Here is a 23,078-nt window from a genome sequence, read left to right as displayed (position 1 = left end):
AAATATCTGAACCAAAGCTGCAGGGCTTTTAAGTGATATTACCAAAGCTCTTCATTAAAAAGCAAGCCAGAACAAACTTAAGAGCAATAAACAAAGAAAAAGAGAGAAAGGCTTTGCTTTCCTTTGCAAAGCCTCCCAGGAACCTAAAAACACACTGCTTGAAACTTTGCTGCCCTCTACTGATAGATCTCAGGAAAAAAAATTATCTGAGCCCTTCACGTGATTAAGCATTACAGTAAATAAATATATTTCTTCCATTTAACTTATACAACCAGCTCTTCTATTTTAACTACAAATGTTAGAAGATATAAGACATTAGGCTTTTAACTAGATACTTTACAAAAGATAAAATTAACTCAGTAAATAGTGGGATTGAGTTTTAATTATCCTGCTAATAAAATACAAATATGTATCAGGAAGTACTATTGATTCATCATCAAATATTTTAATTACCTTGATAAAGTACCTTTCATAGTATATAAAAAGTTAGATTTAAATCATCTGCTTCATATATAACTCTCCTACTTTTCTATAGTTGAAAGAATTATACATTGATTTATGAATGAAATACTGGGCCTATAACTTGGATATAAAAGGAAATTCTATCAGCAAATTCTGTCACCTATCTTATTATAATACATCAAAATCCAACCATGTTTCCCAACCTCACAAGTACTCTGATCCAAGCCACCATCTCTTATCCAGGTTACTGTAAAAATCTTCCTAACCACCTCCCCGGCTTCCAATATTGCCTATCTTCAGTCTGTTTCTACCACAGAAGCTAGCAATGGGTCCAGTTAAGGCCCTTTGTCAGATTGCACCATCCCCCTTCTCAAACCCATTCAATGGTTTTCAATTTCACTTCCAGCAAAAAAAAACAAGGTCCTAAATATGAAATGAATTTCACTTCCAGACACACTATTACCACTCTAACCTCCTCTCCTACTGCTCTCTCAACTCTATTCACTCTGTTTCCCAAAAGATCAATCATATATTCACCTAAGGACCTTTGCATTTACCATTCTCTTTGCTCAGAATGTTCTCCTAGATAGCTCCAAGGCTCACTCTCTCAATTCAATCAGTTCACTACTCAATGTTACCTTCTCAGTGAGCCATTTCTAGGCAACCCAAACAATCCCTGTTCCCTCTCCTATTTTTCAACCTTATCATTTTTCACTACCCAAAATATCATTTCCTGCTATGTTGTAAGCTCCAAGAGGGCAGTTTCGCTTTGTTCTTTTTCTGTTTCATTGGTTGTTGTATCTTTAGAGAACAGAAGAGTAGCTGTGGCATACTAGGTGCTCAGTAAATACTTGCATGAACTCATGAGCTGAATCTTACATTTGCAATGGCCATATAATGATTTTAGAAGATACGTCCCTCTGGGAACTAATACGTCTCCAAAGAATAGCATTATCCATTTGTAATAATAGTAAAATATCTATAATTTAAGTAAAAAAATAATTCGAAAAATTCTTTAGGAGAAATTCTTATACATAAATATCTCTTCTTAAAAACAAATTAGATTCTAAAAATGTATGCAAAAGTCCATATTAGCAAAAGTCCATATTACATTGCCTCAAATGAACAGATTTATGCAATTATTTGATAGTTGACAGAAAGATTCATTTTGGTCATGGCATCTAAGATTGTTTTTTCCTATGAACTTGCAGAAAGTTACATTCAGAAGAAAAAAAAATTCTGTATAATTCTGAGTGTATATAAACCTACGAAATATGTATCAAATACAAAAATATGAACAAATATTCAAATACATGATGTAATCTGTATTTTTTTTTTTACAGATATGCTGTGTCAGTTTTCTCTCTGTATAGGCAGGCATGATAAAAAATAATTAGCTACTGACAAACAGGAACTACTACTACTTTCCTCCTGTTCTGAACAGTTGTCTCAGTTCAGTTCAGTTCAGTCGCTCAGTCGTGTCCAACTCTTTGCGACCCCATGAATCGCAGCACGCCAGGCCTCCCTGTCCATCACCAACTCCCTGAGTTCACTCAAACTCACATCCATCGAGTCAGTGATGCCATCCAGCCATTTTATCCTCTGTCGTCCCCTTCTCCTGCCCCCAATCCCTCCCAGCATCAGAGTCTTTTCCAATGAGTCAACTCTTCGCATGAGGTGGCCAAAGTACTGAAGTTTCAGCTTCAGCATCATTCCTTCCAAAGAAATCCCAGGGCTGATCTCCTTCAGAACGGACTGGTTGGATCTCCTTGCAGTCCAAGGGACTCTCAAGAGTCTTCTCCAACACCACAGTTCAAAAGGATCAATTCTTCGGCACTCAGCTTTCTTCATAGTCCAACTCCCACATCCATACATGACCACAGGAACAGCTGTCTAGACGATTATTAATATGAAGCACAGGGAAAAGACTAAGTGTGATTAATGAGGTAAGTGAATATACTTAGTCTTGAGAACTATTTTGCTAAAAGACTAAATGAAATCTTGACCTCTTCAATAAATACTTCCTTTTCCTTTTCTTCTGTTTTCAATAAAGTTTCTAATATTACTGAACTTTATTTCACTAAAATAACATAGAATAGTAAAATCAGGTCTTTACTTATAAAAAGTTAGAATTTAATAAGCCAATTCCAAATAAGTTCCAAAATAGGACTGTGAGACACTGACCACGGAAGGGCAGGTCTCCCTTTGTGACCGTCTAAGAAGGTAAAATAAACTCTGCAAAGACCAAACCCTAGACACAGGATGAAAATGCTGTGATATTTATCCTGCTTTTACAAACTGTGATCAACCAAACACCGGCACTGATATCAGTCTATTAAGTACATGGCCTCCCAGAGTGTCCTCTGAGACCTTGAATCAGAATCTTTCTGGGCACAGGAATCTACACTTTTAACAAGCCTCACAGAGGATTCTCAAGCACAATAAAGAACCACAGCTCAGCCAAAAAGCGGTCCCTGCCACAGCTTTTTCTGCAAAGCACATCTATCTTCAAGTAGAAGGCTTAGACCTTAAAAGTATCCTGCTTTAGGAAGAAAACTTAAAGATTACTGTGGCAGATTGTTTATGTAATCTTTTCATGTACAACCTAATAAAAATGGCCCTCTTTAGACCACGTGCTACCTAATGGAAGGACACACAGTCACTTATAAAGCAGTGTTTCCCCTACCCCAGGAAAAGGAATATGCTTGAGGCGGATGCACTTAGCACCTCTTGTAGAAAATTACAGGACAAATAAATTGCTCAACAAATAACTTCAAGGAAAGGAAAGAGAAGAAAAGAGGGAGAGAGCAACAGAGATGTTATCAGTCAACACCAATGGCAAAGCGTGGACATTCTGTGGATCCTGTTTCTAATATTTATGAGACACTTGAAATTTGAACACTAATTAAAAATCTATCATATTAAGTAAACACTGTGAATTTTTTAAGATAATTATTTGGTTTTTAAAGACTATCTTTCAGAGGTCACTACTGAAATGTTTACAGATGAAGTGAAATGCCTAGGATTTGATTAAAAAAAAAAAAAGCTCTCTTTAAAAACTAGGGTATAATCATTTATTTCATCAGGGACTGGGGCAAGTCAAACAGTTTAACCTTTACTCCTCTAACTTGGAGCCACCATCAGTGATGATGACTATTTCCACAGAAAATACTAAAAGCTTACTATGTACAAAGCAGTGTACATACTAATAAATAAAGCATGGGCTTTGCTTTTGAGAAGCTTACACCAGATCTCAACCCATGCTTTACAAGAGAATTATCTGGGGAACTTTTAAAAATAATAATGCCTCGTTCTACTTTATTCAAACTAAAGCCAATAGAAATGAGACCCAGGCGTTATTAAAATTTAAAAAGCTTTCTGTTTAATGTTAATGTGCAGTCACAACTGCAGCCTAAAATAGTTTAAAACTCACACTGCTAGGACCCTGCAGGTACAATCACTTTCCATTGGTCCCATAACTGCCATTTTTCCCTAGAGTTCCACAGTCCCCTTCTGTAAATAAGGACTATAGTGAGGCCAGGCTTCCAAATATTTCTTCCAGCTCATGTTCTATAATTTTAAATTCTATAATTAAGCTCGATAATTATATTTTCTTGAAGAAAATTAGAGGTACCAAGGGAGTATTTCATGCAAAGATGGGCTCAAGAAAAAGACAGAAATGGGATGGATCTAACAGAAGCAGAAGAGATTAAGAAGAGGTGACAAGAACACACAGAAGAACTATACAAAAAAGATCTTCACAACCCAGATAATCACAATAGTGTGATCACTCATCTAGAGCCAGATCCTGGAATGTGGGCCTTAGGAAGCATCACTACGAACAAAGCTAGTGGAGGTGATGGAATTCCAGTTGAGCTATTATTTCAAATCCTAAAAGATGATGCTGTGAAAGTGCCGCACTGACTATGCCAGCACATTTGGAAAACTCAGCCACAAGTGGCCACAAGTGGCCACAAGACTGGAAAAGGTCAGATATAATTCCAATCCCTAAGAAAGGCAATGCCAAAGAATGCTCAAACTAGCGCACAATTGCACCCATCTCACACGCTAACAAAGTAAGGCTCAAAATTCTCCAAGCCAGGCATCAACAGGATATGAACCATGAACTTCCAGATGTTCAAGCTGGATTGCAAAAAGGCAGAGGAACCAGAGATCAAATTGCCAACATCTGCTGGATCATCAAAAAAGCAAGAGAATTCCAGAAAAACATCTATTTCTGCTTTATTGACTATGCCAATGCCTTTGACTGTGTGGATCACAACAAACTGTGGAAAATTCTTAGAGATGGGAATACCAGGCCACCTGACCTGCCTCTTGAGAAATCTGTATGCAGGTAAGGAAGCAACAGTTGAAATTGGACATGGAACAACAGACTGGTTCCAAATAGGAAAAGGTGTAAGTCAAGGCTGTATATTGTCACCCTGCTTATTTAACTTATATGCAGAGTACATAATGAGAAATGCCAAGCTGGATAAAGCACAAACTGGAATCAAGATTGCCGGGAGAAATATCAATAACCTCAGATATGCAGATGACTCCACCCTTATGGCAGAAAGTGAAGAACTAAAGATCCTCTCAATGAAAGTGAAAGAAGAGAGTGAAAAACTTGGCTTAAAGCTCAACATTCAGAAAATGAAGATCATAGTATCTGGTCCCATCACTTCATGGCAAATAGATGGGGAAACAGTGACAGACTTTATTTTGAGGGGCTCCAAAATCACTGCAGATGGTGACTGCAGCCATGAAATTAAAAGATGCTTACACCTTGGAAGTAAAGTTATGACCAAGCTAGACAACATATTAAAAAGCAGAGACATTACTTTGCCAACAAAGGTCCATCTAGTCAAGGCTATGGTTTTTCCAGTGGGGATGTATGAATGTGAGAGTTGGACTATAAATAAAGCTGAATGTGGAAGAATTGATGCTTTTCAACTGTGGTGTTGGATAAGACTCTTGAGAGTCCCTTGGACTGCAAGGAGATCAAACCAGTCCATCCTTAAGGAAATCAGTCCTGAGTGTTTATTGGAAGGACTGATGTTGAAGCTGAAACTCCAATACTTTGGCCACCTGATGCAAAGAGCTGACTCATTTGAAAAGACCCTGATGCTGGGAAAGACTGAAGGTGGGAGGAGAAGGGGACAACAGAGGATGAGATGGTTGGATGGCATCACCAACTCAATGGACATGAGTCTGAGTAAACTCCAGAAGTTGGTGATGGACAGGGAGGCCTGGAGTGCTGCAGTCCATGGGGTCACAGAGAGTCAGACACGACTGAATGACTGAACTAAACTGATAATTACATTTTTAATTTTCAAATTATCTTTATTATTCTTGACATCTTTATTCATGCATGCATTATCCTCCATCTTTCTCTGAATATTAATTATAATTTTAATTATTCATAATATTGTTTTACTATCTGTTTCCTTGGAGTTTGCTTGATGTTGGCTTCTTGATTTTTTGCTTTTGTGTTTCATATTAGGGAGTTCCCTCAAATGTCTGGTGATCCCTTCCTCCTCATTCAGATGTAAGAGTGAGTCACTGAAAAATGTTACTTAAAATTTCACATGTGAATAGATGTGACTTGAAACCTACTGAACTTTATTATGTTGTGACAGCCTCACAACTCAGCCTTTGTATTCAGTTCAGTTCAGTTCAGTTGCTCAGTCATGTCCGACTCATTAGCCGGCCCCCAAATGCCACTCTTTTCTCAACCCTGGCTGACAATTTTGGTGAGTGGGAAAAGTGCCTGGAACATCTCCCCACTCTCTATATAAGCTTAAACTCTCCATTTCCTTTCTTCCCTACTTATAATTATGAAAAAGTAAAATACACAAAATAATTCCCACATATACATTACCCAGGGTCAATAATCCTCAACTACATCCCCATATGTTTCTAATCCTATCAATCTGCCCAGTTCTCACTCATGATGTACAGGCAAATCCAAAATATCATATAATCCATAAATAAATACTTTAGGATATATCTCTAAAAAATAAAGGACTCTTTCTTTAACATAACCACAAAACCATTTTTCTATCTAAAAAAAAAAAAAAATCAACATTTGACTCCCTAATTATCAGAGTTCAAATGTTTGTGATTGCCTTATAAATTCATGTATATATTAAAAATATATCAAATATGAAAATATAGAAAGAAATACATATATACAAGGTATAATGCAATAAGATTGCAGAAAGGGCAAAGATATGGGGGGGAGAAATATTTTTTTTTACTAGCTCCATTCAGATATCACAAGGTTTTACTTTAGATGCTTTGCCCAGTCTATAAAACTCACTTTTGCGATCAATACTTACTTAGATAATGTTTTTAGCTTTCCCTTTCTGTGATCCTTCTTACAAATAAAATAAACACTAATTCCCTATAGTTACTGAGCATCACTGTGCGGCAGGCACTGTACTTGAGACTATTCCTCTTATCTTTAATCCTTAAAAATCCTGCAAGATAAACAAAATTACTTAGGTTTGCCTAATTGGGAAAATAAGATCCATGGAGATTAAGGAACTTACCTCTAAGACAACTAGTAGGAACACAAAGAAAACTAAGGTCTGACTAACTACAAAGCCCCTCTTCTTTTCTTCAAGGAATATTACCACAAAAGTTTATTACACAGATCATGGCAAGACTGGTTGAAGACCATTAAATTTTCATTAACCTATTACATAGTGACATGTCCTCTTGTATATTTCATAACAGAATTCCTTTGGTTGTCCATTTTTACAAATAACTGAATTGCCAGGTATGTGCTAGGTACATGCTAAGTTCCTGGATGTATAACAGGACAGATCTGTGCCCTCAGGAAGTGAAAATTCCAGTGAGAAAGACAGACCAATAGCACCGAACAGATAAATACACTATTTATAAATTGCAAGTAATGCAATTTGTATGAAGAATACAGAGTGCTAAGTTAGAAAGTAACAAGGGAACTTAGACAGGAAAGACAATTTATGTTGAAACCTAAACAAAAGAAGGAGCTTATTTTGGGAAGAATGGATGAAACAGAAAAGCATATACAAAGGGGAAATTCGTCAGTACAGCATTCCCGGAAGAGGCTGGCAGGAACATGTTTACATCTGGAAGTAAAACTTCCCAGTCATATGGTAATACTATATATAGCTTTTCAAGGAATCATCAAACTGTTTCCCATGGAGACCACACCATTTCACATTCCAAGTAACTACGTACAAAGGTTTCAATTTCGCTACATCCCCACCAACACTTGTTGTTTTCCATTTTTTTATTATGTAAATCCCAGTAAATGTGAAATGGTACCTTGTAGTGATTTTGATATGCATTTTCCTAATGACTAAAGGTATTGGATATCTTTTTGTGTGTTTACTGGGCATTTGTATATCTTCTTTGGAGAAATGTATATTCTCAAAAAGTCTTTTGCCCATTATTCAATTGAGTTGTTTGTCCTTCTGTTGTCAGATAACATTTTAAGATGATACATCTGCCTGCCTGTGAAGATAAAAGAAGGGAGTGAATTTGCTATATGGCTCAGGAAACTCAAACAAGGGCTCTATATCAACCCTGGGATGGGGTTGGGAAGGGTGGGATGGGGAGGCAGATGGGAGGGAGCTTCAAAAGGGACGGGATATATGTATACCTATGGCTGATTCATATTGAGGTTTGACAGAAAACAGCAAAATTCTGTAAAGCAATTATTCTTCAATAAAAAATAAATTAATTTTTTTTTAAAAAGGGAGTGAGACTGGAAGCAAAGATACTTGTTAGGAGGCTATTTCAGAAGTCCAGGCAAGATAATGTTTTCTTACTTTGACTAAACAATAGTTCTAGTAATGATAATACAGTAATTATAACAAGAATAATAATCATGACAGACTGTCTACAAACACGCCCACCAAAAATTCTTCCTATCCCTAAAAGTTCATGCGTTACCTCCCATCAGAAGATGGAGTTCATCTCCCTGTTTATGAATCTGAGCTGGCCCTGTGACGTGTTCGGACAAAGAGAATATATGGCAAGTTACACAGCACCATTTCCAAGCCTAGGCCTTAAGAGGCCTGACATGTTCCAAATTTGCAGTCTCAGAGCCCTAAGCCTGTTACACAAGTCCAACTACCTAGAAGGGAAGTGAGGTCCAGCTAAAGTATAAGAAATTCTGATGAAAGACTTCATTCGAGCTCCCAGGTTCTGAGATGTCCACACATCTGTTAGCAGTTCCTGATCTAAGAAAGCGTGTCCTGATATGGCCTTATGGAGAGAAGACGATTAGAGCTCACTCCTGGTCTCTCTGGAACCCTTGCAGCCTTTGATGACAAAGAATACTTTAATGTTGTTGCTATTTGTATTCTTTGTCTGCAAGAAACTGTAGATAAGTACCATCGTTTGGGGCCTTGAGTCTTCTCTAGCAATCTAACTCCATTTGTTGCCATTAGCACAATCATGAAAATAACAAATAGTTGTTGTTTTAGGGCACTGCATTTTAGGGCAATTTGCTAGGCAGCAATAGGTGACCAAAACAAAGCTAACATTTACTGAGTACATACTCTTTGTCAGCAATAAATTCACAGACAAGAAAATTGTGACACAAAGAAATTATTTCCAAAAGCAACATGGCTTTTAAGTAGGTGACTCAAATATTATCGGCTACTAGCACAATCCCAATTTCCAACTCCCCTTTCCATAACCATATGCCAGATAGGGGTAGCCTTGTGACACTGTCCTGGCTAATGTTATATATAATGTGTATGTGCTCAGTCACTCAGTCATGTCTGACTCTTTGCAGCCCCGTGGAGTGTAGCCCACCAGGCTCCTCCATCCATGGGGTTTTCTATTGGAGTGGGTAATATTTCCTCCTCCAAAGGAATGTCAAGATCCAGGATCAAACCTGCATCTGTTGCATCTTCTGCATTGGTAGGTGGATTCTTTACCAGTAGCACCACCTGGGAAGCAGGCACTTGTCAGGTGGAGAAAATATAACAGAAGGAAGAGCAGGGTTAGAAGAAAGACAAGTTCAATTTTAAAATGTTACTTTTTTTTTTTTTTAGCTAGCTGCGTTCTTCATCGACGCACGAGCCGAGTGATCCACCGCTAAGAGTCATACGAGGTTTTCCTAAAATGTTACTTTTATAGTCCTTATAAAACATCAAGCTAGAGGTATCATACAGACAGCAATTTGTGTAAGACTGGAGCTCAGTGGAGAGTTCAAGGTACACTGGAAGTGATCTGTGTATTTGGAAGTGATCAGTCCATACAGGTCATACCCAAGGTCATCAGAGTAAAGGTGGTTTCTGAGGATATTGTGTAGACAAAGAAGAGAAAGAATTAAGAATATTATGAAATATTTATGTGATCTCAGTATTATATTAATTTCAATATTAATTTATATTCTAAATATCACTAATTCTTGTATGCAGGTCAGGAAGCAACAGTTAGAACTGGACATGGAACAAGAGACTGGCTCCAAATAAGAAAAGGAGTGAGTCAAGGCTGTATATTGTCACCCTGCTTATTTAATGTATATGCAGAGTACATCATCGGAGAAGGCAATGGCACCCCACTCCAGTACTCTTGACTGGAGAATCTCATGGACAGAGGAGCCTGGTAGGCTACAGTCCATGGGGCCGCTAAGAGTCAGACACGACTGAACAACCTCACTTTGACTTTTCACTTTCATGCATTGGAGAAGGAAATGGCAACCCACTCCAGTGTTCTTGCCTGGAGAATCCCAGGGATGGGGGAGCCTGGTGGGCTGGTGTCTATGGGGTCGCACAGAGTCAGACATGACTGATGTGACTTAGCAGCAGCAGCAGCAGAGTACATCATGAGAAACACTGGGCTGGAGGAAGCACAAGCTGGAATCAAGATTGCCGGGAGAAACATCAGCAACCTCAGATATGCAGATGACAGCAGCCTTATGGCAGAAAGTGAAGAAGAACTAAAAAGCCTCTTAATGAAAGTGAAAGAGGAGAGTGAAAAAGTTGGCTTAAAGCTCCACATTCAGAAAACGAAGATCATGGCATCTCGTCCCATCACTTTATGGCAAATAGATGGGGAAACAGTGTCAGACTTTATTTTTCTGGGCTCCAAAATCACTGCAGATGGTGACTGCAGCCATGAAATTAAAAGACACTTACTCCTTGGAAGGAGAGTTATGACCAACCTAGACAGCGTATTAAAAAGCAGAGACATTACTTTGCCAACAAAGGTCTGTCTAGTCAAGCTATGGTTTTTCCAGTGGTCATGTATGGATGTGAGAGTTGAACTATAAAGAAGGCTAAACACAGAAGAATTGATGCTTTTGAACTGTGGTGTTGAAGAAGACACTTGAGAGTCCCTTGGACCGCAAGGAGATCCAACCAGTCCATTCTAAAGGAGATCAGTCCTGAGTGTTCATTGGAAGGACTGACGTTGAAGCTGAAACTGCAATACTTTGGCCACCTCACACGAAGAGCTGACTCATCTGAAAAGACCCTGATGCTGGGGAAGATTGAGGGCAGGAGGAGAAGGGGATGACAGAGGATAAGATGGTTGGATGGCATCACCGACTCAATGAACATGGGTTTGGGTGGACTCCGGGAGTTCATGCTGGGCAGGGAGGCCTGGCGTGCTGCAGTTTATGGGGTCGCAAAGAGTCGGACGCGACTGAGTGACTGAATTGAACTGTTCTAATCTTTCAACTCTAATAATTTTTGAGCATTTACTATACTAAAACATCTAGATTTAACATTTTGGTAAGACTGATGATTGTTTCATTTTCCAAAGCTAATTAAAATGTTTTTATTCTAGTTTCTAAAAACAATATGATGTCCAGAATCCTCTTCTATTACAGCATCTTACAGTAAGAAGCAGTAACTTTATAAGGAACTTAAAATGATGATTTGCAACTTAAAATATTTTAAGTATGCTGAATTCAACAAAACATTTGCTACATGATTATAATTGGCATTATCTTCTTAATTTAAAATTGAATATATTTAATAAGTATGTCCCAGATACAGTTAACTCTTTAAGTCATTCAGTCATAAAGATTGATTGGGCAGAGCAATATGTAACTCTGACTTGAGAGTATAGGAAAGAACATGTGTTTATTATGTGCATTTTCATAATTGCAACATAAATTGTGGTTCATTTAGAAAGCATAATGCCCTCTGTTTCTGATCTCAGGAACCAAAATACTCTGATTTTTTTAAAAGAAACAGTTAAATTTAAACAGAATCAAATAAGCATGGCTAGAAGAACTCAAAGTAACCAAAAAGATTTGAAAAATTTGTGTTAATCAATAATTGTATTATAGATATCACTGGGTCTTAGATATAGCACTTAGGTTACACACCACTGAAATGAGAAAACTAAATACATGACCAGAAGTGCTCTGTAGAACAAACCGTATACTACTTGTATGCTAAGTTGCTTCACTCATGTTCAACTCTTTGCAACCCTATGGACTGTAGCCTGTCAGGCTCCTCTATCCATGGGATTCTCCAGGCAAGAGTACTAGAGTGGGTTGCCTTGCCCTCATCCATGGGATCTTCCTGACCCAGGGATCGAACCTAATCTTCACCACTGAGCCACTAGGGAACCTTATTCTAGTTAGCTAGTTAGTACCATATTTTCAGTAACAGAAATAGAAAATAGCTTTCCCACATAAATCTAGACAAGTATATCAGGAGTACGTGAACTAAGAACTTCCAGATGTACAAGCTGGGTTTAGAAAAAGCAGAGAAACCAGAGATCAAATTGCCAACATTCATTAGATCATAGAAAAAGCAAAGGAGTTCCAGAAAAACATCTACTTCTGCTTCATTGACTACATGAAAGCCTTTGTATGGATCACAATAAACTGTGAAAAACTCTTAAAGAGATGGGAGTACCAGACCACCTGACCTGTCTCCTAAGAAACCTGTATGTAAGTCAAGAAGCAACAGTTAGAATCCAACATGAAACAACTAACTGGTTCCAAACTGGGAAAGGAGTACCTCAAGGCTGTATATTGTAGCCCTGCTTATTTAACATCTATACAGAGTACATCATGAGAAATAACAGGCTGGATGAATAACAAGCTGGAATCAAGACTGCCAGGAGAAATACCAACAACCTCAGATATACAGATAATGCCACTTTAATAGCAGAAAGTAAAGTGAAGGGAAGTGAAGTGAAAGTCACTCAGTCGTGTCCAACTCTTTGTGACCCCATGGACTATATAGTCCATGGAATTCTCCAGGCCAGAATACTGGAGTGGGTAGCCATTCCCTTCTCCAGGGGATCTTACCAACCCAGAGATCAAACCCAGGTCTCCCACATTGCAGGCAGATTCTTTACCAGCTGAGCCACCAAGGAAGCCCAAGAATACTGAAGTGCGTAACCTATCCCTTTTCCAGCAGATCTTCCTGACCCAGGAATTGAACTTGGGTCTCCTGCACTGCAGGAGGATTCTTTACCAGCTGAGTGACCAGGGAAGTCAATGGCAGCAAGTGAAGGGGAACTAAAGAGCCTCTTGAGTAGTGGGAAAGAGCAGAGTGAAAAAGCTGGCTTAAAACTCAACATTCAAAAAAAAAAAAAACAAAGATCATGGCATCCAGTCCCATCACTTCATGACAAATAGAAGGGAAAAAAAGTGGAAGTAGTGATAGATTGTATATTCTTGGGCTTCAAAATCACTGCAGACAGTGACTACAGTCATGAAATTAAAAGAAACTTGCTCCTTGGAAGGAAAGTTATGACAAACAGAAGACAAAAAGCAGAGACATCACAATGCAGACAAAGGTCTATGTACTCAAAGCTATGGTTTTTCCAGTAGTCATGTCCAGATATGACAGTTGGACCATAAAGAAGGCTGAGCATCGAAGAACTGATGCTTTCAAACTGTGGTGCTGGAGAGTACTCCTGAGAGTCTCTTGGACAGCAAGGAAATCAAACCAGTCAATCTTAAAGGAAATTAGCCCTGAATATTCCTTGGAAGAACAGGTGCTGAAGCTCCAATACTTGGTCACCTGATATGAAGAGTCAACTCATTGGAAAAGACCCTGATGCTGATAAAGATTGAGGGCAGGAGAAGAAGGGAACAACAGAGGGTGAGATGGTTGGATGGCATCACCAACTCAATGGACATGAGTTTGAGCAAACTCTGGGAGATAGTGGAGAACAGAGGAGCCTGGCGCACTACAGTCTAAGGGGTCACAAAGAGTCAGACTCAGCAACTGAACAACAACAATCTCAGGAGAGGCAGAATTTAAATGTGAGCTACTAGGTTTGACTGTACATTGGAGTAGAAGATGGCTTTATGAAGTTTCAGCCATTTCGTGAAATTGAGGAAAGCTGGTAAAAGCTACCAAGATTCCTTAATACAGTTGCTCAAATAACAGTTCATGTCAACACTGGGATTAGTAATTCAGTTGTGTCAAAAATTTAATATAGCAAATCTGAAGCTACATTGCCAAGTTCTAAGCTAGAGTAAATATGAGTAAACATGGATATCCTGAAAATGAAAAATGTCACCACAATAATCAACAATTATGTAAGAATTATGTGATTCTGTGTTCAAAAATGTTTCACTAAGAGAAAACATACAAATAGTTTATATAGTTTTCCTGAAATTACATATCCAAATGATGGATGATCTAGTTGTGGCCAAGGTTTAAAGTGCTTCTATGAGTAAATTAGAACTATGTGAATGTTCAGAATTCACTGGCATTTATTACTGTGCAATGCACCATGAACTTCTGCCTAGAGTTATGCAACCCAAGTGTATTCTTCCTGCTCCCTAAAAACCTAAATTCCTCTTTTTAAAGAAACAATTGACATTTAATGAATAATACACAATTGAACGTATCTAAATGAAATAAAGTTAAGGGCTACAACTCTTAAATGAAGCTAAAGGACCCTATAAGATCAAGTGCTATTACACTCACAAGGGTGGAGAACTCAATGACGGCTGGGGCCCGGTGGGTAAATAAGTGTTGAATGTAAAGGGCACACTAAGGATCCCTCATCCACACCAGGTGCAGCGTTTAATCATCCCCAGTTGACTGCTGTTAGGATTGGGCTTTTGTCTTTTTCATTTTTAAGAAAAGCTGAACATCTAGATTATATTTATGAAATTCTACAGGTTACAAATGTTGGTAACAAATTCAATTTTTTATAACTATGAATTGGCCATAATCCACTTGTAGGTTCATTTCAGCCTATCTAGCCACCAGATGTCACACACTGCTCTTAGTCTACTCTTAATCTATCCGTATCTTAGTCTAAGTTTAAATATATTAGAATATATCTCCCTATATGAATTTTTGCATATACCTCCAGATCTTGTAAAATCAGAGCCCAAAAGAAGTTTGATAAATGACTTGGAGTTTTCTATGCCTAGCTGTAATAGCATCATGATGAAATTATAATTTTCATAATTATAAATGATTAGCAGAGAGATGACCTTTACACAGACTGATAGTTCTACAACTAGGATTGCCTGGGTCTGAAAGAATCTCTGAAATGCTATGTAGGAAAGAAAAGCAATTACTTACACGTAATTTCACTAGATTATTGTTCAGTGCTCAAACTATGGAGTCTCATCAGAGGCATTGCCTCATACCATGAAGAGACCAATTGTGTCTTCACAATTCTCATTGTTATGAGATGGTCTAACTTCCTGATACATTCCAAAGTCAGTGAATTAAATAAGTTAAAATTGTCCACACTTCTCTAGGCTTCCCCAGGAGGTGCAGCAGTAAAGAATCTGCCTTCCAACGTAAGAGACGCAAGAGATGCAGGTTCGACCCCTGGGTTGGAAAGATCCCCTGGAGGAGGAAATGGCACCCCTCTCCAGTATTCTTGCCTGGAAAATTTCATGGACAGAGAAGCCTGGTGGGCTACAGTACATGGGGTCACAAAGAAATGGATATGATTGAGCATGCACACAAACATAAGCAAGTATACTTCTTTAAGCAGTGTAATCAAGGATATGTTGGTGGCAATCAGAAAATGAAGTGTGAAAGTAGGCTCTGCAGACACATTTAAAGATCCCAGAAGAAGATAAGACCATAGATCAAATCATCAAGCTATGAAAGAACTAGAATAAGAACCTTCTCTGATTCTGTGTGGTGGAATATCAATGTGAATTTCATATAGATATAGGTCAAGAAGATGACAGAGAAATTTTAATTCGCTAAATTGAGCTACTTGTAATTACCTAAGCAAAGGAGATTCCCTATCTATAGCTTCAACAGTAGTATTTCTTAAAGTTTGGTGTCTACCACTCCTTCATAGGTATCAGTGTACATGAATATCATCAAGTTTACATATTTTTGAAAATGTGTTTCTGGGAGGGGAGGGAGGCTCAAGAGAGAAGTGGTATATAATTATGGCTGATTTACACTGTTGTATGGCAGAAACCAACACAACATTGATTTTTCTCCAAAAAATAAAAAGAAAAATTTAAGTGTGTTTATTTTCTTGACAACAAAAGAAAATATCTTTTAAATAAGCAGTAAAATAAGTTTTATTTCAGTGAGAAGGATAATATTATTTGCAATTTTTCACCAAGGTAGCTCTATGCAGCTCAATGGTGGATAGCTTAATTTATAATTTAGGTTATATTTGCAATTGATCTCTCATGCTGGCTTCTGCTAAGCTGGAAATTTTAAATTCACAATCATAGATCATTATAAATGGCACCAAGTGTTTAGTGGCTGCCAGATAAATATAGATTTTCATATTAACACAAATGGTCCAGAAATTATGGAGAAATGGCTCACTGAAGACTACTTTCAGGACTCAAATAGATGATAAGTTCTAACATTTTATAGCCAAAAGCTGGAAGGCTGGCTGTTTCGACTTGGAAGACAACAATAAATGTATCTCTAATCCACTCTTGTTTTCAGTTCTCAAAATTATTTCTTCATGCTCTGCTGCAGCATTTGGATGTGGTTTATATATTAGCTAAATAATATATCATCAGTTTCTTTTTCCAGACTAAAAAAGACATTAAGCTGGGAAAAGATCCAAATGTCAGTCTCAAGCTATTTGTATTTCAGTTTGATTGCCTTTAAAAATTCTGAGAAAATAACCTTAACACTAAAAAGAACAGTATTTTGGCTTGGAAATGACAAGTTCAGACCACTCAAGATACTAAAATATGCCACCTGAAAAGACCACATGAAATCATAATGGTCTTACTGGCAGAAAATGTATATTTTATTTCAATAACTCATATGATCATCTGTCCCTTGTCAACATTCTTACTTGAGTGTGATCAGAAAGTTAAATCTAACATTACTTATTTCTTCATGATCCACACTTACAGTACACATGTACACTGACTGAAATTTGAATATATTCATGCTTTTCACTTTCTGATTCAAATCCAATTTAAAATTAGAAAGCTAACTGACGATTACCAACTCTCTTCTATGAACAAAGCACAGAAGGGATCGCCACTCAGGTGGAATCTCTTTGATTTACACAGCACTCTCCCATGTTGTGAATATGGTTTTTGCTGCTATAACCTAATGCAAGTTTCCAAGCCCACATGTCTCATTAAATCAAAGAAGCACCACTTCCCCCTTTGCTAGAGTTTTCAAAGATAAATAGAAGTAAATGTTGGCAAATTCTTCCCCACATATGTATGTAGCACACATAAGCAAGAGTTGATTCATATTCTGCAAATCAGTAGTTTAACAAAGAATAAACCAAAATTCCATACATCTGTACAGATATTACTACATGTTTATAGGTACTCTCATACACATATGCTACTAATATTATATGGCATTTGCTTATATCATTTAATGAAAGAGATTATTGTGCTTTCTGTGCTTTTACTGTGCTTTCTCTCAGCATAATTATTGTCTTTGACTTTTCATCTTATTTTATAAGAATATCAGGTAGGAGTGAATCCAGTCACAAATAGCAACAAACCCAACACTGTCTTTAAAAATAAAGTTTTATTTGTCTCATAAAGTAGTAAGCCCAGTCTGTGACTTAACAATGTCAATACCCAAGTCTTTGGGACTCTCTCAATATTTTCTCATTTTGGTACTTCATGGTTATAGACTACTGCAAATTCATTACTCCATCTACAATTCAGAAAGTGTAAGGACAAAAAAAAAAACAGCAAAGAATAAAGAGGCTGTATTTTATTATTAAGAGTTTATTGTACAGCTGAGTCTTCCATGAAGAGTATTCAGCTGAATTTCAGCCAAATTTGGAGATCAATTAATATAGCTGACAAGCAATTAATATAACGACTCCTCGAATTGGCAGGATTATGGCAGGGTTTGTGCTTCCTTGCCTTAACCAACTTCCAAAGGCTGTCCCTGTCCTTGGCTTGTGGCCTTGCATTACCCCAACCTCTGCCTCCATCATTACATTGCTTTCTCTCTCTCTGCTTCTGTTGTTACGATGCTTTCTCTGACTCTGTCACTCCCCTGCACCTCATAAGAATCCTTGTGATTAGACTACCCTGGTGGCGTAGTAGGTAAGAATCCACCTGCCAATGCAGGAGACACAGGTTTGATCCCCGGTCCGGGAAGATTCCACATGCTATGGAGCAACTAAACCCATGACCACAACTAATCAGCCCAAGCTCTAGAGCCCAGGAGCCACAACTACAGAGCCTGAGCACCACAACTACTGAAGTCTGTGTGCCTAGAGCCTGTGCTCTGCAACAAGAGAAACCACCACAGTGAGAAGCCTGTGCACCCCAAAGAACAGTAGTCCCCACTTGCCCCAACTAGAGAAAGCCCATGTGCAGCAACAAAGACCCAGCACAACCAAAAATAAATAAATAGAATCCTTGTGACTACACTGGGCCCATCAGAGTAATCCAGAAAAATATTTCTATATCAAGATCCCTAATCTCATCTGTAAAGTTCCTTTTATCATGTTCACATATTCACAGGTTCCAGGAATTACGACTTGAACATCTTTGAGGACACATTATTGTTTCCACCACAGTAAACCCTGTGGTCCCCAAAGATTCATACCCATTCCACATTAAAATGCATTCACCCCATTACAACATCTCCATAGGTCTGAATCAATTATGGAAGCAACTCAAACTGTGAAATCTCATCTATATCGCATCGACTCAAACGTCCCAAACTGTACTATTTAAATCATATATTATAAATCAGGTAGGAATGAGACTCTGGATATATTCCATCTGGGGCAAAATTTCTCTCTACCTGAGGACCTGGAAAACTGGAAAAAAAGTTATCAGCTTCCCAAGAACAATGATGGGACAATCATATGACAGAAAACATAGATATCCCATTCAAAAAGGAAGGACCCGGAAGAACAAAAAGGAATCAGCCATCCCAAGGAATTTCAAAATAATAAGAACTGAAGCCCTAGGATAATCCTCTGTGGATCACAGCTTCACATCTTTGGGCCAAAGCTCCACCCTGGGAGTCAACCATCCTTTTTCATCAAGGTAACATGTGCTGCCAGCCCTGTAATGGTCTTTTCAGCCTGTTTCCTAATGACAGAACCTGGCATCCACAGCCTTCCTTCAATTAACCTTCTCTCTGTCCCTTTCAGTCCAAGCTGGCATTGCTGTTGTTGATGTAAAATTCTAAAGTGAGTCTCCTATATCTGACACAGGGATCCATTCCACACAAGAGGCTCTTTCACCGGTTTTCCCTAAATTATCCCATCTCTATTTTTGGCTTCAGTTGAGACCGTTAAAGGGATCCATGAGTCACAAACCTAGTCTCTTAGAACAGCCCTCTAAGTGTGACTACACACTGTGCCTGTATACCCACACCTTTCAAAGAAGATTTTCAGCCATAACCTTGGTTTTCTCACCAGATACTCTTTCCTGACATGAATCTTCTACTTTTAGTGTCTTTTTCAATCAAGATATTCAAGGCTGGAAACTTCTTAAATCATAAGTCCTACTTCCTTTGGCTTAATGGTTTTTCCCTTTTTTTATCTTTTTCCTCTCACATTTTACCATAAGCATCAAGAAGAAACCTGAGTGTATCCTCAACACTTTGTTTATAAATTACTTCATCCAAATATCCAAGAATATCTCTAACAAATTCTAATTCCCACAGAAGTGAGTAGGACACAATTCTGCAAAAGTCTTTTACCATGTAAAGTAACATATCCATAGGTTCTCAGGAACAGGACATGGGCATCCTTGGAGGGTCATTATTTCCTTACAACACAAGGCTTACCTCCTTGGGCCTCCTTTCTCCCCCAGTCAAATCTTGATTGGTAAATTTTTATTGCCTGGTAGTATTTTAATATATTCAAGCAGATTTCTTTATTCACTTTTTAAATTGTCCTTAACTGGATAGTTCACCCAAAATACAGTACTTCTGTGTACTTTCTTAGTAAACTATATTTTTAAAACCCAGTGTAAAACAACAAGGTCCCACTGTGAAGCATGGGGAACCATCGTCAATATCTCATAGGAAACTATAATAGAAGAGAATATGAAAAGAATACATGCAAAACTGAAACTCTGCTATAAAATAACTCTGCCAGAAACTAACACAACACTGCAAATTAACTATACTTCAATAAAAAAAAAAAAAACTTGTATAAATAACTTCATACCTCGATTCCTGTCATTAAAAACATTTTACTCTTTTTAGCTTTTTTATTTTATTGAGGCTGGATTTTAAAAGTATGTGATCTAAATTTTAATTCTAAATTGCTATCATCTTTGCATATATTCATGTCATTTGCCTCTCAATCATTATGACCTTAAAATTTATTATCTCATCTTACAAATGAGAAACCTAAGTATTAAAATAAGCTGAACAGGTTACCTTAGGTCACAAAGTAAGTAAGGACCAAAAACAAAAAACAGGAGCTAAGCTTTTCAGAAATATTAATAAAATTTTCTTATTTTTAAAAATAGATACTTTGAATCTTAGAAGTTCCTTATTTCCTGTAGAGATAAAGATGTTAGAGAACTTTATTTCACCTATATCCACTTGGTATTTCCTCTCCTTGTTCTATATTTGATTTTCTCTTTTTTCTATTTCCTAAAGACGGAAATTGATTTCATTGATTTTACTTATTTCTTCTTTTCTAATATAAATATTAATTCTACATATTACCCACTAAGGACTGTGTTAGCTCTTGCCCCACAAATATTGATAGGTTGTGTTTTTCACTTACATTTAGCTCAAAATATTTTAATTTCCCTCATGATTTTTTCTTTCTTCCCAAGGTTTATTTAGAAGAATATTGCTTAAGGAAGACATATGGATCAATGGAACAGAAAAGAGTCCAGAAAGAAACCCACACACTTATAGTCAATTAATCTTCGACAAAGAAAGCAAGAATAGACAATGGAGAAACGTCAGTCTCTTCAGCGAGTGGCGCTGGGAAAGTTGGACAGCCTTGTGTAAATCAATGAAGTTAGAGCACACCCTCTTACCATACACAAATATAAACTCAAAATGACTTATTTTTGGAATAAAACCAAAAATAAACAAAGGGGACCTAATCAAGAGTTCAAGCTTTTATACAGCAAAGGGGACCATAAACAAAAAGACAACCTATGGAATGGGAGAAAATGCTTGTAAATGATGTGACCAACAAGGATTTATCTGGAAAATATATAAGCAGCTTGTACAAGTCAACAATAACAACAACAACAACAATAACAAAAAATAATCCAATTGAAAAATGAGCAGAAGACCTAAATAGACATTTTTCTGAAGAATACATACAGACGGCCAACAGGCAAATGAAAAGATGCTCAATATTGTTAAATATTAGAGAAAGGCAAATCAAAACTACAATGAGGTACCATCTCACACCAGTTAGAATGGCCATTGTTAAAAAGTTGACAAATATACTTTACTGTACACCTGAAACTAAAACACTGTAAATCAACTATACTCTAACAAAAATTTTTAAATACTAAAAAGTAAAATTAAGAAAATAATCTACACATCTACAAATAATAAACGCTGCAGAGAGTTTGGAGAAAAGGGAACCCTCCTATATAGCTAGGAATGTAAAGTTGGTGCAACCTCCCTATAGTGGAAAACAGCATGGGGGATCCTCAGAAAATTAAAAATAGAATAACCATATGATCCAGCAATCCCACTCCTGGGCATATATCCAGACAAAACTGTAATTCAAAAAGATACATGTACCCATATATTCATAGCAATAATCACAATGGAAACAACCTAAATGTCCATCAGCAGGTGAATGGATAAAGAAGATGTGGTACATATAGACAATGGAATACTGCTCATCCAGAAAAAGAATAAATTAATGCCATTTGCAGCAACATGGACGAATATAGAGATTATCATACTAAGTCAAGTAAGTCAGAAAGACAGATGCCATATGATATCACTTATACGTGGCATCTAAAATGTGACTCAAATGAACCTATCTTTGAAACAGAAACAGAACCACAAACATAGAAAACAGACTAGTGGTTGCCAAGGGGGGTGGGGCAGGGGGAGGGATGGAGTAGGAGGTCGAGGTTATTAGATGTAAGCTTTTAATATATACAATGGATAAACAAGGTCCTACTATATAGGGAAAAGAGTATTTGCTTTAGCTCAGCTTAAAAGTTAGCCCCCTTAAATAGAGGTTTTTTAAGAGATTAAATTTTTAAGAACCATTGTAATTTCTGTATCTATCTAGGCAGATACTTCGCTCATAGTATGCATGCATATTAGTTCAGCACCAAGCCCTGTAACAAGGAGATGAGGCAGAGAAGAAATTGAGGGAAATTAAAGCATTTCCTTATTTAAAAATTTACTCAAGAAATAAGTTTAATAAACAAATCAGGGAAACAGGAGGCAGGAAAAAAATTCCTTCTGGCTTTTCTTACTTTTTAGATCTAGGAGTCTCTACTTATGTTATGGAAATGATTATTGATAATGCTGAAAATTAACTATGTTCATTGTACTTTAAAAATATCAAAGTGCTTGATTTTTTCACTTGAGATGCTTTCTTTGGCCCTGAAGTTTTATTCATACCTGCTGTTTCTTTTAGTTGTTCACAATGTCTCTCCACCCACTAGACTGTAAACTCCTTGAGGGTAAATTTCCATCTTCTCAACTCTCAGGATGCCTTGCGTTTTCTCTTCTCTGTAAATCAATCATGGGTATCTTTGAACAAGGCTTCCCTGGTGGCTCAGACAGTAAAGTGTCTGCCTATAATGCAGGAGACCCGGGTTCAATCCCTGGGTCGGGAAGATCCCCTGGAGAAGGAAATGGCAACCCACTCCAGTACTCTTGCCTGGAAAATCCCAGGGACGGAGGAGCCTGGTAGGCTACAGTTCATGGGGTCCCAGAGAGTCAAACACGACTGAGTGACTTCACTTCTTGATGCTGCCACTAATGGAGGTATTGTGTGGTATTAGAAATTGTTGGAAGACAGCCAATTTCCCAAAGAGCAAAAATAAACCAGCATCTGAAACTGTCATTTAGACATTATTCTCACCACACTAGAACTCTTGAACCCTTTACAAGGAATTATAAGGAAAATGCAAGGTAACCAAGAACCCCAAAAGGGGGCAGAAGCAAAGAAGGCATCTTGGTTTGCTGCCACACCACCATTGCTTATGAAATCTGCTAACAGACCTGGAAATCGGCACCCCAATGGGCTGTGTGCTTTGA

The 23,078-nt window shown here is 37.6% G+C and overlaps 1 protein-coding gene across 1 annotated transcript in view; it reads right to left on the bottom strand.

Annotated features, from left to right (window-relative positions):
- Nucleotides 1-23,078, bottom strand: part of STPG2 (sperm tail PG-rich repeat containing 2) — a 629,653-nt gene that overhangs the window by 495,679 nt on the left and 110,896 nt on the right. The window lies entirely within an intron of this gene.

Source organism: Bos mutus, chromosome 6, assembly GCF_027580195.1.
Source record: "Bos mutus isolate GX-2022 chromosome 6, NWIPB_WYAK_1.1, whole genome shotgun sequence".
In the NCBI taxonomy this organism is placed as follows: Eukaryota; Metazoa; Chordata; class Mammalia; order Artiodactyla; family Bovidae; genus Bos; species Bos mutus.
The sequence above is the reverse complement of the archived record's forward strand: the minus strand, read 5'-3'. Positions and strand labels throughout refer to the sequence as shown.